Source organism: Notolepis coatsorum, assembly GCF_963971535.1.
Source record: "Notolepis coatsorum genome assembly, chromosome: 16".
NCBI lineage: Eukaryota > Metazoa > Chordata > Actinopteri > Aulopiformes > Paralepididae > Notolepis > Notolepis coatsorum.
Genome location: NC_140180.1, coordinates 86,404,137 through 86,420,382, shown reverse-complemented (window position 1 = coordinate 86,420,382; position 16,246 = coordinate 86,404,137). Strand labels below are relative to the sequence as shown.

At 42.5% G+C, this 16,246-nt stretch overlaps 1 protein-coding gene across 1 annotated transcript in view; it reads left to right on the top strand.

The window, feature by feature from the left end:
• Window positions 1-411: 411 nt before the first annotated feature.
• Window positions 412-16,246, top strand: part of slc26a2 (solute carrier family 26 member 2) — a 52,485-nt gene continuing 36,650 nt past the window's right edge. The window contains 1 exon segment of the mRNA XM_084331595.1: window positions 412-496. The gene's annotated coding sequence lies outside the window, so the exon portion shown is untranslated.

Below are 16,246 nucleotides of genomic sequence, written 5' to 3'. Positions count from 1 at the left end.
TAGATAGATAGATAGATAGATAGATAGATAGATAGATAGATAGATAGATAGATAGATAGATAGATAGATAGATAAATAGATAGATTGATAGATAGTAGTGATGGACCTGATAATCATCTGGTTTTAGCAAAAATAGACCAAAAGAAACACCCTGGGGCCTCCCTTCGCCGAGAAATATGACACAGGAAACAACGTGAAATAACAGAAGTTCTGAAAGCTAGCATAATACACTTTAAAAGCTCAAGTAACACAGTCTATCAATCACTCTTCTAGCCTGTGTGAGAGAGGGAGTCAGCTCATCTCATCTCACGTGACTGGGGGGGGGGTTGGGGGCGTCGTCTTCTGCGTCACCACGCACGACGCAGCCGGCGTCATCACGCACGACCCAGGAGGTGAGCGGCTTTGAAATTAATCCGAGACGGAATGAAACAAAATATCCCAACACTTTGCTCTCGCTCCAAGAAACGAAGTAGTTTAATAATCCGCGGGAGCTCAGGTGAGTCCCTTTTCAACACCACGAAACAATGTATCCGAGTTGATTTAATCGGTCCATATTTGATAGTTAGGATTTAGGAGCCTATCGGTATGTAGTAGGCGAGGCATGCAACACGTATCCACGTTGGCAACAAGTATCCACGTTGGCAACTTGTTTACAATGGTCCCCATTCATACGGTCCGCTGAAGGTAATCGCACTGACAGCAAAGTACCACATTTGGGGTCTGATCGTTGCTGATTGAATGTTTTATGTATTGTAATTATAGTCAGATTATGTCATAATGTAATGATTGTACATGTGGGGGACCCTGATGTAAACAAGACAAACGTCTTTCTCTGGTCTGCATCCCCTTAAGTTAACAATTGTGTGTATTGAGCCGTACTGTATACCCATTCTGCAATCTGTTAATACAGTTTTCATTCATTCATTCATACACTTATGGCTTTTTGCTGCTTTACTTTTTGCACGTTGAACATGTTGTCAGGACCCTATTTCAAGAGAGAAGTACTCCTATTATTAACAACTTGAGCAGAATTTGATGCCTGGCTGTTGTATGAATTATTAGCAGCCAAAAGAACTGGTGGCTATTAAAGGAACATGCGCAAATTAATTGATCAACTATCGTAGCTGTTGGCCCAAAACACCTATACCCTGTCTAGCTTGTAACCGGATAGCGTTCTACTGAACGCACAGAGAGGAAATTGCTATCTATCTTCTTGACTGACTCCAGAGAAGACTGTAAGCATGTTTACCATAGGTCTATAACGTTGATTGATTGATTGAAAAGTTTATTAACAGATTGCAGAATGGGTACAGTACAGTACAGCTCAATACACACAATTGTTAAGAGGATGCAGACCTGAGAAAGACTTTCGTCTTGTTTCCATCAGGGTCCCCCATTTTCAATTCATCATATGACACACATGACATACAGATAGGTACACGTGGTCGTGTTACTGGAGAACATGCTATTAATAGCTTCAGCTTGTATTAAATGTTTCTCTCCTTGGCCTCTTCACTGTGATTGGTAGGGCTGCCTGACCTGAATGAATGAGAACTTTATTTAACAGATTGCAGAATGGGTACAATACATACAATTGTTAAGGGGATGCAGACCAGAGAAAGACGTTTGTCTTCTTGTTTGCATCAGGGTCCCCCATTTTCAATTAATAGTGTACCCGTGTATTCCACTCCCAACGCAATTATTGTTATTATTATTTACAAGACTGGGCATTTATTTAAAAAACATACATACCCTAACCACATAACAGATATTTAAAAGGTAATTAACAGGCATGTTCTGCAACATATATCCACTCTTGAACAATGAAAAACTCCTTTTTCTTCTATTTACAAATAAGAGCAGCTCTGAAGGCTCACGTGTCCCATGGGATGTTGCACTTGAGCACCACAGGTTTCACAACGCAATTATTGTTATTATTATTTACAAGACTGGGCATTTATTTAAAAAACATACATACCCTAACCACATAACAGATATTTAAAAGGTAATTAACAGGCATGTTCTGCAACATATATCCACTCTTGAACGAATATGGTACAGTAAGTGGGGAGTGTAAACATTTATAGTTAAAGACAGTAGAGCTTGAGTACGTTCGATAGGGCTTTGATTCAAACCGGTGCATGAGATGAGGTTCAATGTACAGTTTCTGACAGTTGGGCTGTGTTGTCACGCGAAATAACGTTATGAATAAAACGCGAAATAACATTATATAATGTTATGTTATATAATGTTACAAAGTTTCTGACAGCTGGGCTGTGTTGGCGAAATAACGTTATGAGTGAATCTGGTAGTTGTTTTGATAAATATGTTTTGATAAATATGTATTCTACGGATTCGAACATAACATTACATTTCCGCGATTAGCCTCGCTTGGTGTGTGAGTGCCGTCAAGCGTGTATTAACCTGGGGGAGCCTCATGCGCATGCGCGGCAACAAGCACAGGTCTGGGGGGAGCCTCATGAGGGGGTAAACGAGCGTAGAGCGCTGGTATTCACGAAGGAGAGCGCTGGCCAACGCTGGCCAATCAGAGAAACGCGGAAGGACATGTTGGTTGCCCAAAGTATTCACGCTTACAGGCTAGCATGTGTCAATGATTAGCAACAACACTGATTTTGATGGATTTTTTGTTTTTTGTGTGTGTGTGAGCAAGAGAGAGAGAGAGAGATAGTTCTCCAACTTGTGTGAGTCGCAGTGATCTCCTGGTTGTTCCCCACATAGGTTATCTAACTATTGCGCCGCTGCAACTAGAAACACTGGCCAGGCCTGCTTCTAAGTTCAGTGGCCAGACTGCATACAAATAAAAATAAAATCTTAAAAAAAAATGTGGACATCTTTAAATTTTTTTGGGAATCATCTGGCGACCCCCCCGCAGCAGCTCGCAACCCCCACTTTGGGAACCACTGCTCTACAGTACTTGATTGGAAATACAAAGCAATGAATTTTATTGAAAAAATACTTACAGATGTTTCAAGTTTCTTTAATAGTTGTCATACAGAAGTACAGAATACTTTTATACAAAATGCTTCTTACTGTTACGCTCCAGAGACTGTGCTAGACAAGATAAGTATGAAATAAAATAGTATAGCATGTAAAATAGAAGTAAAAATAGAGGTCACAGTGTTCAGTATAGACATATGTACAATGTTCGATGCAGAATAGAAGTAACTGAGTTACCATACAATATACTATGCAATGTACTAATATACAATACTATATAGTGCGAAGCAGAAATGGGATGAGGTACAATTTAGGTACAATTTACAGTAAGGTGTACGAGTTGTAGTGCAAATCCTTTACCAATAAATATAAAGTGTGTTTAGGTGATCTAAAGTGTGGAGAGTGGGTGCTGCAGTGTGTTGTTTGTTTAAAGTGAGTGTGTGCGTGTGGGTGTGTGTGCTGTGTGCATTTGATGGTTGTTGCATAGTGTTTATTGTTCGTTGAGCAGCCTGATGGCCTGGGGATAGAAGCTTCTTCTGAGTCTTTCTGTGCTCGCCTTAAGACTCCGGTATCGCTTGCCTGACCGCAGCCGTTCAAAGAGGCAGTTGTTCGGGTGGCTGGAGTCCTTGATGATTCTCTTAGCCTTACCCCTGCACCTCTTGTTGTAAATGTTATGGAGGGTGGGAAGCCCCCCTCCAATTGTGCGTTCGGCTGAACGTGTCACTCTTTGTAGTCTGCTACGGTCTTGTGCAGTGCTATTCCCAAACCAGGAGGTGATGTTGCCAGTCAGGATGCTCTCTATTGTACATGAGTAGAAGTTCTTAAGGATCTTCTGACTGACTTGGAACTTCCTTAGGCGCCTGAGGAAGTAGAGGCGTTGTTGTGCCTTCTTCACAACACTGTCAATGTCTGTGGTTAGGCCTGCCGCGATAAGCAATAAATCGATTAATTGCCGCGATAATTAAAAGTAATGCAATGATTTTGACGGGCGCGATTAATTGCTATTTGCGCCTTGTCAGTCACTGTCCGTGTGGGGGGCCGCTGGCCTTACTACAGAGCACAGCATGAATGAATGAATGAAAACTTTATTTAACAGATTGCAGAATGGGTACAATACAGTACGGCTCAATACATACAATTGTTAAGGGGATACAGACCTGAGAAAGACGTTTGTCTTGTTTCCATCAGGGTCCCCCATTTTCAATTCATATAGATGACGCTCCGTGGGGCAGTAGCAACGCCACATATAGCTTAACTACATTTCTCAATGGTGTTGCTCCTTTTAACCAAGTAGCGTTATTTATAGTGTAACGTTAGCTATTTTTAGACCCAAGTAGTTACTCGCTACTGCCCGGAGAAACTGGACTGCTAAATAAAGATGAAAGATCGAGTGTTGATTCTCATTCAAAGCTAACAACATTAGCTAACAAACGAAATACAACGTATAGCATAGCTACAACACAGAATAACGTTAATACAATTACATGCATCATTGTTTACAATGAACGGGTGGGGCTAGTCAAAGGACTGGACACGGGGACAAGTTAAACATGAATTAATTTATTATAACGTAGTAGGTAGTTTCGAGTCGTGCTGCAGTGCCTACGCGCCACAGCTATTCTATTATATACTGCTTTGACGCTTCCTCCTCATCGTTGATTGCCTGTAGTAGCTGCATCTAACGTTAGTAGCTAACGTTAAAACTAACCTAAAGTTAGTTGTTCACCAACAATCTCAATATTTGTTTTATCATTAGCTCAAAAACACAACCGGACGAGACAAGTTGGCCGCTCATAGGTGGCGGTGCCGCTAGGATAATAACAACAGTACTTCCGGTCCGGTCGGTGGGCTTCAAAATAAAAGTCTAAACACCGGAAAAGACGGAGCGGTGGGCTTCAAAATAAAAGTTTTGGGAAATAAATTTCTCAAAAAAATATTCTCTAACCGGTCGCAATAATATCGCTTATCGCGATATTTTCGGGGGCAATTAATCGCCCAGCAAAATGTGTTATCGTGGCAGGCCTATCTGTGGTCCATGTCAAGTCCTCGGATATGTGGGCTCCGAGGTACTTGAAACTGTTCACTCTCTCAACCGGTGCCCCGTCGATGCTGAGGGGCCTGTAGTCCTTGACCTCCTGAAGTCCACAATCATCTCTTTTGTTTCGCTGACGTTCAGGGAGAGGCAGTTCTCCTGACACCACTGTGACAGATTCTCTACCTCTTCCAGGTAGGCCCTCTCGTCGTTGGCAGAGATCAGGCCCACCACTACTGTGTCATCAGCAAATTTGATGATTGTGTTGTTGTTCCGCTGTGCCACGCAGTCATGTGTGTACAGGGAGTAGAGGAGGGGGCTCAGAACACAGCCCTGGGGGGCCCCTATGTTGAGCGTGATGGATAAGGAGGTGCAGTTGCCTGCTCTTACCACCTGGGGTCTGCCCGTCAGGAAGTCCAAGACCCACTGGCAGAGGTCATAGTTCAAGCCCAGGTCCCTGAGCTAGGCTATGAGTTTGGAGGGGACTATGGTATTGAATGCTGAGCTGTAGTCGATGAACAGCATTCTCACATAGTTCCCCTGCCTCTTGTCCAGGTGTGATGCTGCTGTGTGCAGCACATGGGCTATGGCGTCCTCCGTGGACCTGTTAGGGCGGTATGCAAATTGCAGGGGGTCCATAGACTAGGCTTGGGCGGTATAATTTTTTTCATACCGTCATACCTTGCTGACATAATACCTATGATTTTCATTTTCAGCAGCGGGGGGGGGGGTTGAAACACGTTGAACTTGACATTAGGGCCGTTCTTTCAACCTAAAAGTGCACTTTCTTCAACCTCGTACCTAAATTCCTTAGCGGCCCATGTTGCCAAAGTAAACAAATCAGCGCGCACACATTCGAGACACGACACGAGTCAAATAACGTATAACGGAGGCTGAAATTAGAGCAATGTGAGTCACAAACTCACGACAGTAGTACACAACTACACATACAGACGCATACAATTTATTCTGCATTGATTAAGTGATAATCAAAACCCAGCTTAAGCCATTAAACCCCTGTAGTGAATCACCAAGCCAATATGCACACACACAGTCGAACTGAAATGGTTTACCAAACATATACTCCCAGCATTCATATCTCGTACGTTCATCTTCCAATCGCTTAACCATAACATAACTTACTTACCGGTACCCAAACAACGTGTCCCAGAGTCCACATCCATTTCAAAACGTTAGAAAAACGCTCCGTTTCCCGATTCCTCAATCATCCAATGTCTGGAAGTGGACCCATGGTCCATCCATTCGACCTTAATAAATGGACTGCCATCGGTCCATAACCGCATTCTATAGAAGAATAAGTATTTATTTGTCGTGCAGGTTAACACACACGCGAGATGGGCGACCGGCGGGAACACGCGCGTGGCTCTGCTGAGCTCTGACTGAGAGAGGGAAAGACAGACTGCCCTGCCCTCTGCAGGCGCGTGCTGTGCACTACAAGAAACGCCGTCCCTGTTATAGAACTCCGTGTTGCATCTGTGATTTGGCGCACAGTCTGTGACGTCACGGTATTGAAAATCATACCGACGGGATTTTTAAATACCCTGGTATACCGTAATACAGTCATACCGCCCAAGCCTACCATAGACTCACAGGAATTGTGTAAAATTGCCCAAATAGTGAAAGAAATAGCAAAATAGTTCCCCTTTAACAAACATGTACCACAGGTTTTAAGAAAATAACTGATTCAGTATGGGGGAAAAGCATGACATTTGAATAGTCGACTAACAGAATCTTGGTTGACTTAAGACCAAACCACATTAGGGATGATCGCGTTTTTTTGCTCCCGATCCGATCCCTATCATGTGATTTTGAGTATCTGTCGATACCGATCTTTCCCGATCCGATCTTTCACATTAGTAACCAATTTGACAAATTTGTCAGAAACAGGCGAAGCGAGACAAAGCCCCTCCGTTCACATCCCCAGCAGCAGTAGCAACAACAACAAAAACAACAACAACCATTCTTAAATCATGACCACGTCAACTAGATTAGAATAATTTTAAATCATAGTTCAGTTTCACAACAAGAGACTGATGAAAAAAACGGGAGTGTGAAATAACGTTACAGGTAAAGAACATAAAATGATATTGTGGTAAAGAAAGATTGCTAGCTAATGTTAGCTGGTTTATTAATAATAATAATAATAATAATAATCTTCATTTATATAGCACCTTTCATAGTGCAACTCAAACTTAACAGACACGTCTTCTTTAACACTATGCCGTCCGTCCACGAGTATATACGTGTTTCGGTGCCATGCGTTGTGGACCAGAGCCACTTATATACTCGTGGCAAGTTGTTATTGTTTTATTCCATATTTATAACGCTAATAACGTCCGCGATCGAGATCCATGACCTACCCACATATTTGATTTTCGAAACATGCAATACCGGCCAGATCCGCTTAGGGGCGCCATCGCTCCACTGCAGTATCATTTAAAAAAAAAAATCTTTTACAGTCTGTGGGCGGATCATATGAGCCTCGATTCCAAACGAAGACCCTCCATCTTTGATCACGTTACCGAACGCATTTTTCAGCCTGGAATAATGGGATTTATGATTAGCCAATGGACATATCGATCTACCAGAATCCGATGACTAATGAAGAAATGCTGCCGGCGATCACATGGCCTGACGGTAGGATACTATTCCCCCAAATTACAGCTGGATTGGACATTGTTTTAAAACCTAACGTGATAGATCACTGACATTGGCTACCTGAACGCACACTCTATTGCTAATCAATAATACTAATCGGCATTCCCCGCCGCCCCCATTTCATCCATAGATGCTCTGTAATAGTCCGGATGCTACGCAGTTTGTTTTATTTCATTCGTATATATACAGCAGAAAGGGCGTTTGATATAACGGCGCCAACATTTAGCCTATTTTCTAGCTTCCTGAAAAAAAGAAGAGACGAAAAGCGCGATAAACCTTATATTCACAACGCTATAAAATGACAACCAACCGATGGATTTTTATTTTCTTTAAGCCATTATGAAGGCACGGTTTATGCACTCAAGTGACAATGAGAATGGACAGATAGCAATACTATAAATGATATATATAGCTCTTAGAAAGTACATCGGTTTGTAAACAAACCGCTGTCCTCTGAGGCATAAATCGCCGCAAGAGTGCGGATGCCAAAGTGTTAAACAAGTCAAGAAGAAAAAAACACAGTAAGTCAAGAAAAAACAAGAATACCATAAGGTCCAAAAAATTATAATAAACTCAAAATAAATGCATGCATGCATGCAACACTCCCAGACATACCCCACGCGAAGGTAATGAAAAACTCACTAAAACCTAACAAATAGGAAAAAATGCACCACAGGCAATGTGGAGGAGAGAAACCTTAGAAGGGCCAATTCAAGGGGGGATCTCCCTTCTTAGATGTCGGTGATATTAATGTTGCATGTTGCATTAAAAACAGGCGAACAGTTGGTAAGCATGCACCCATGTGTGTAGTGAAACACAGATGAGTGCATGCGATAGCAACTGAACATTTTGAAAAATTAAATATAGAGCTGATAGTGATAACAACTGAACATTTTATAAGATTAAAGATAGAACTGATAGCGGCTCTAGTTGAGGCACAGGGGTGCGTCCTCCCGGGACTTTCTACACTCTGGTCATCACTCCGAGACAGCCGAAGACAGGGAGACAGGGGGCGACGCAGAGAGGGTCGCATCCTCCCAGTCATCACGGGACGTCGAACATTCCGGTCATCACTACGAGACAGCCGGAGATAGGGAGACAGGGGGGCACGCAGAGGGGGATCGCATCCTGGGTGGGTGTCATCACGGGACATCCAGCACTCCGGTCATCACTCCAGGACAGCCACTCACAGGGAGACGGGAAAGGTGTTAGACTGCACGCGTGATTGTGATGGTGATGGATGGGCGAACATAGCAATAGATACATGTGGTAGGCATATATGAAGTAAGCATATTTTGTGAATACAATAGAACAGTCAGTGTTGAGGAGTGTCAGTGAGTGACACTGCTGGCCCAATGAGACTGACTGCGCAGCATGTCAGGGACAGAGAGTACAGATATGAGAGGCCTTCTGTACGTTTTGAGGGGGTGTTTCCTTATAGGTGAGTGACAGTGCTGGCTTGGGAAACCTGACCGTGCAGCATGTCAAAGTCACAGAAACTAATAAAAAAAATTTAAATTGGAATTTTAAAATCAGCTAAAAGCAAGAGTATAAAAATAGGTCTTGAGCTGTTCTTTAAAGCTATCCACAGAGGCTGCCTGTTTTATATGTAGTGGGAGATTATTCTACACCGTCGGCCCATAGAAACAAAAAGCTGCTTCGCCATATTTTTTATATTTCATTGTAGGCACTTCGAGCAGGTCCGCACTAGAGGACCTGGGGGGCGGTTTGGAACATATCTATGTAGGCAGTCGCAGAGATAGGACGGTGCCAGACCATTAAGAGCTTTAAAAACAAGCACGAGAATTTTTAAATCAATCCTAAAGACAACCGGGAGCCAATGCAGTGAAGCTAAAACTGGAGTAATATGTTCCCTCATCTTAGTTCTAGTTAAAATTCTGGCTGCCGAATTTTAGACAAGTTGTAATCTGTCAGTTGTTTTCTTTGGAAGGCCAGAATAAAGTGTATTACAATAATCAAGCCGAGAGAAAACAAAAGCGTGGATTAGCGTTTTTGCATCATCCATTTGCATCTAATTCGTGCAATATTTCTAAGATGAAAGAAGGCAATCTTCGTGACATGATTAATGTGTGTATTAAAATTCAATTCAGAATCAATAATAACCCCCAGGTTCTTTACTGCAGTGTTATTTTCTACATTCAGGTTACCCAGTCTACTTTTTATCAGTTATCTCTGCTCACTAGACCCCACTATGAGAACTTCTGTCTTATCCTCATTTAGCTTGAGAAAATTCTCACTCATCCAGCCTTTTATGCTGGACAAACAGGTCAACAGCGGGTCTAGAGCACAGGGCTCGTCTGGAGCTACGGAGAGGTAAAGCTGGGTATCATCAGCATAGAAATGGAAGTTAACTCGATGATTGGTAATAAGTCCACCCAGCGGCAGTATATACAGGGAGAACAATAAAGGGCCAAGAATGGAGCCCTGCGGGATACCAGAACAGATGGTGTGTTTGTCAGAATCATAATTAGCTAGATTGACAGAGTAGCTTCTACCTGTTAAGTAGGAATGAAACCAGGACAAGGCCGTGCCTGACAGACCTATCCAGTACTCGAGGTGGTGCATTAGAATTGTGTGGTCAATTGTGTCAAACGCAGCCGTTAAATCTAGGAGTAGGAGAACTGATACCTCTTTATTGTCCGCAGACACCCTAAGGTCATTAATTACCTTTACAAGTGCTATCTCAGTGCTATGGCCCCTCCGGAAAACAGATTGGAATTTGTTATGGACCTTATTTTTCTGTAAAAACGCATCCAGTTGATGAAAAATTGTATTTTCTAAGACCTTGCCCAGAAAAGGGAGATTAGAGATAGGTCTATAATTACTCAACACAGAGGGATCAAGGTTGTGTTTCTTTAGTAAGGGCCTAACTACAGCCATTTTTAGTGAGTCTGGAAAGATGCCTGATTTGAGAGAGCTGTTTACAATTTTAAGGATATCTCCAATCACACTGTTCTAAAACCTCTTTGAGGAAGGTAATAGCTAGCTAATGTTACCTAGCCTAAGTGCCTCACGCCAGTTAGCTTGTTAGCGAATGACACAAGCTTAGTTAGCTTGCAGAGTCATGAAAGATTCACTGCGAGGGCTCATTTAGGTAACGCTAGCTAGGCACGTAGCTATACATTACAGTAGCATCACTTCACTGTCTGCCGAGCTAGCGTTGGATACCAAGCAAGCTAACATTGACTTTAAAGCCAGCACTAGCTAATGGTTAGGTAACGCTAACGCTAGCTGCAAGGTAGCTCATATATTGACGCTATCATATAGCCCCAGTCGAGCGCGGCGGCTCGCATTACATTCACCATACGAGAAATATTCAAAGTTTCAATCTGTTTGCATTAGGGATGCCCCGATCGATCGGCCAGCGATCGGTATCGGCCGATATTCAGTATAAATATGAGATCAGTGAATTCCGATAATGCTTTATTTTCGTCGATCGTGAAAACCGATCGAAAAACATGATCCAATTCTTAGCGGAGATCTCACTCGCTGAGTTCTGTCTCAGACACACGGAGCTGCAAACTGCCGCTCCACCTCCTCCTCCTCCTGCCCCTCCCTTCCCCGTGTAAACAAGCTCCAGCAATAGTCTGCTCTAGTGCATACAACCTCTGTGAGCTAACGTTAGCTACCGTTACTGTTTAAACAAAATTACCCAGTCAACTATTCACTTTTAGTTTAATACATGAGGCATTGTTAACGGTATCTAGCCGGCTAGCTACTGATAGCTCCTGATATCAACAAATGCTCCAGCAATAGTCTAGTATTGCATGATAGCTCACGTTAGCTCACGTTAGCTCACGTTAGCTCACTGTTCAAAACCAAATATCCCATTAAACTACATAGTTCACTGAGGCGTTGTCTTAACGTTATCGAGCCGGCTAGCAGTAGCTACAGATAGCTCCTGATATCAATGTCTTATAACATTGATTCGATGCGTATTCGAGTTGAGGGCATGCTGAATGTGATCAATAGGGTCCAGCTGCAGCGCCGGAGAATCCTGGCCGTAGCTGGAGGCTACTCGAGTACACACAGACAGTGGAGCTGTTTGCAGATAGCGAGCATTTTGACTTGTTGCGTGGTGGCGATGTCTCGCAGATAATACAACTACAAGTATGATTATATAATATATATTTTTTATAATTTTTTTTAATTATATATAAAAATATATATTTTTTTTTATACCAAAACAATCGATATCGGTATCGGCCGATATGGCTCAAGACGATCGGTGATCGGTATCGGTGGCAAAAAACGTGATCGGGGCATCCCTAGTTTGCATATTTAGTATACATTCACAGTGTTCGACTTACGTAATGATTTGCTCCATTTTGGTCTGAAACGCCGACGAATAATCCTCACAAAGCTAATGTTATCCAGGTGAACTTTCTTCATTCAAACGAGGCATTCAAAACAGCTGTTTGGCACCAGCCGTGCCCCATTCCTTTGCTCGCTCTAGTCACATAACGTTGAACGCACGTGGAACGTCCGCCTTGCAAACATTGCAACTGGCTATATTGGACTGGCTTTGGTTTCAAATTTAAAATGCTTCCAAACTTCTGACATTTTGTCTAGCTGCTCCGAGTCATCAGGTGGACATAACCTGCCCATGTTTACAACACGTTGTGAGGTCTGCTATTTTCGGCATAAATAAAAGGAAATGCATTTGTTTTGGCAAATTCTTCTGCTCTGTGTGACAATAAATAAATGAATGATATGTAATTTAAAACCAAAACTAAGGCCTCAGTATGTGTTTAAGACGTGAACATGGTTGTTGAATATATAAAAAAAATTAAAAATTACCCCCGATTATAAAAAAAATAAAGAAATTCCTGATCCTCTGAAAATCACCTGATTGGCCCCGATCACGTGATCGGATCGGGACATCCCTACACCTGATTAATCGACAGCGAGGGGGCAGCCTTGGAACTAGAGCTGCACTATTACGGGAATCTCACAATTCCATTCAATATTCGATTCCAAATCGATTCTCTATTAGAATCAATAGATTTGATTCTAGATTGTTGTTTTTGAGTTACTTTTCCCATCCGACTGGTAGACGGTTAGTTGAATAAAGATAAATAAAATTAATCACAATAAATAAATAAAAAATTGGGAATTTGTGATAGATTTTGAATTGGTAGAAGATAGAATCATGGTTCTTATGTGAATCTATTCCCCCACCCTACTTAAAATCTAGGCTAATGCCGTCCTTACTCCCTGAAAGTTAGGCTTGTGATGTGAATATATTATATTACTGCATTAGCCTGGATTCTCCGATTTCAATGTATGACACATCATTTGAAAGCTTGTACGTTCTGTACTTTCACAATCTGTACAAATCATGAAAATGTCATGTGGCCACAATCGCTGGTCGCGGTCAGAAGGGGAGGTTGCGGTCAGAAGGGGAAGTAGCACCAGTCTGAGTTTTCTTGGTCATCCGTTTTCAGAAATATCACAAATGCGATTTAGGTTTTCTCTGACATGTCCCCTAAAAACATTCCATATTACCTTGTTTTTACAACATATCTATACCCTGACTATCAACGAAGAAACTGACAAACAATAGAGCTGAACACCCTTAACTAACTTATTTATTTGTGTATCTTACTTTACCTAATAAACTAACCTACACTGTAGCACTCAACACTTTGATGAACATTGTTACTCAGCTGATAGAGTTGTACCCTTCCTGATGACTTATTGTACAGAACTTGTAAGTCGCTTTGGATAAAAGCCTCAGCTAAATGACTAAATGTAAATGTACCTGAACCCCTTTTATTTATTTTATTAGTATTATTATTATAATTGTATTACTTTTTTTGAAACTTATTTGTTAAACTTTTTTATATCCCTATTTATTTATTAGTATTTCCTTCCATCTTCCTTTCCCCCCTCTCCCTGTCTTGGCATGTATGTGTGTGAATGAGACCCCAGGGAAGGTGGATGGGTCGGTTAAAGTGTATAACTGCAGAATATTTAAATGATCAGGTCAGGACTGTAACTGTTGGGAATGGGATACTGCAGGAATGGGGGGGGGGGGGGGGTTAAAATGTAAAACCACAGAATATTGTACATGTTCAGTGATGTAACTGCTATGCAATCAGGGCTACTCCCTGACCCTGGGCCTTGACACGATGACCATGCACCATGCGCTCACCCTGCAGGAAGTGTAGCTAATGGAAACTCATAGCCAGCACGTGTTGTTGCCTAAGCTCACTGTTGGTATGATACTTTATGAATATGAAGAAGATACAGCTTTTGTTTGTCACAGGAGAAACGGTCCCCCTTTGACCTAATGTTGTTGTACCTTTTTTCAGTGATCAAACAGTTGAGAGAGTTCATTTACCGTACTTTTCGCACTATAAGCCGCACCTGAATATAAGCCGCAGGTGTTTTAATGTTAATTACCATATGTAAGGGTTTGTGCACAGAGGGGATTGTCGGGGAAAGAGATGGCTGTTTGAGGAAGCTCCCATTTATTAACATTTTTGTTTAAACAGGAACGATAGCCAGTTTGCAGCTCCGGGTACAGTAGGTAGCAACGTTAGCTCTCATAACGTTAGCCAGTTAGCAGCTCCGGGTACAGTAGGTAGCAATATTAGCTCTCATAACGTTAGCCAGTTAGCAGCTCCGGGTACAGTAGGTAGCAACATTAGCTTTCATAAGGCCAAGCTGTGAGGAGCACCTGTCCCCCAGACCCCACCACCGTCCTCCAGGCCAAGCTGTGAGGAGCACCTGTCCCCCAGACCCCTACAGTAGGTAGCAACATTAGCTCTCATAACGTTAGCCAGTTAGCAGCTCCGGGAACAGTAGGTAGCAATGTTAGCTCTCATAACGTTAGCAAGTTAGCAGCTCCGGGAACAGTAGGTAGCAACGTTAGCTCTCATAATGTTAGCCAGTTAGCAGTGCCGGGTACAGTAGGTAGCAACGTTAGCTCTCATAACGTTAGCCAGTTAGCAGCTCCGGGAACAGTAGGTAGCAACGTTGGCTCTCATAACGTTAGCCAGTTAGCAGCGCCGGGTACAGTAGGTAGCAACGTTAGCTCTCATAACGTTAGCCAGTTAGCGCCGGGTACAGTAGGTAGCAACGTTAGCTTTCATAACGTTAGCCAGTTAGCAGCGCCGGGTACAGTAGGTAGCAACGTTAGCTCTCATAACGTTAGCCAGTTAGCAGTGCCGGGTACAGTAGGTAGCAACGTTAGCTCTCATAACGTTAGCCAGTTAGCAGCGCCGGGTACAGTAGGTAGCAACGTTAGCTCTCATAACGTTAGCCAGTTAGCAGCTCCGGGAACAGTAGGTAGCAACGTTAGCTCTCATAACGTTAGCCAGTTAGCAGCGCCGGGTACAGTAGGTAGCAACGTTAGCCAGGGCTGTACAGTGCGACATATATGTCGCACGTGCGACACTGACGTCAGTCTGTGCGATGAATGGATTGACTTCAGTAGCACTGGTGCGATGGCCTGTGCCTGGCGGTAGCAAAAAAAAAAAAAAAAAAGTGTGACGGTAAATTGAATGGACCACGGCGCCACGCTATCCACTTGGTACTTGTAGTCTCGTGCGATTAAAAACAATGTGCCGTCTGCTGCGTAGAGTCCATATATCAAACACCAAATCCCATAATCCCTAGCGAACAATATGCCAGCGAGTTGCGAGCTCAATGTACAGTGACTGAGTGACTTCGACAAGATGAAGCGCTTTTTTAAGGTATTAAATCCAACAAAAGAAGTACAAGACCAAAACCCCAAACGATCCCGAGAGGGACCACCGTTAATAGAAACGAGACAAAAGGAGAAGATTAACAAGAAGTACAGATATAACGCAGAGTGGAAATTTTTTTTTCCGTGGGTAATTCTTAATGAGGAAGCGCAGCTATTCTTCCGTCACTGGTGCCGGGAGGCTCCGGAAAAGATCCGATCAGAGAATCCCTATGTCGTGGGTAACAATATCCTAAAAAGGGATAACATTAATAAACACAATACGTCCCATCGACACGTTCTTGCCCGGGATGCCTTCAACGCTAAACAAAACCCTGAGCGGGTCGGCACCCTCTTGCACTCGCTGAGTAAACAGGCGACCAGAGCGGATGATACTGATCTCCGTGAGGTAAAGCTTAAGATGAATGTGGCATATTGCATCGCCAAGGAATAAATGCTGTTCACTAAATTTAAGCTGCTAATTTTACTCTGTAAAAAGAACGGAGCCGATATAACTCCATCGTATGGCTACTTAAATTCCCCTCCGGGATCAATAAAGTATTAATTATCTATCTATCTATCTAATAACGAGACAATATGCAAATAAGGTAATAATAATTCATTTTATTTATAAAGCACTTTGTTGTGAAGGGCCAGATTAAACCGAATATATATATTTATTTATATATATATATTTAATTGTATTTGTATATTCTCTAATATTCCCTGATATCCCTTGTATATTCCTTGTACAATATGCATTGAATATCCATTCTAGCCTACTGAACATCCCATAATAGTCTCCATTCTACTATTGGTCGAGACCTTGGTGCCAGGCTGCCATACCCCTCAGACCCAGTTCA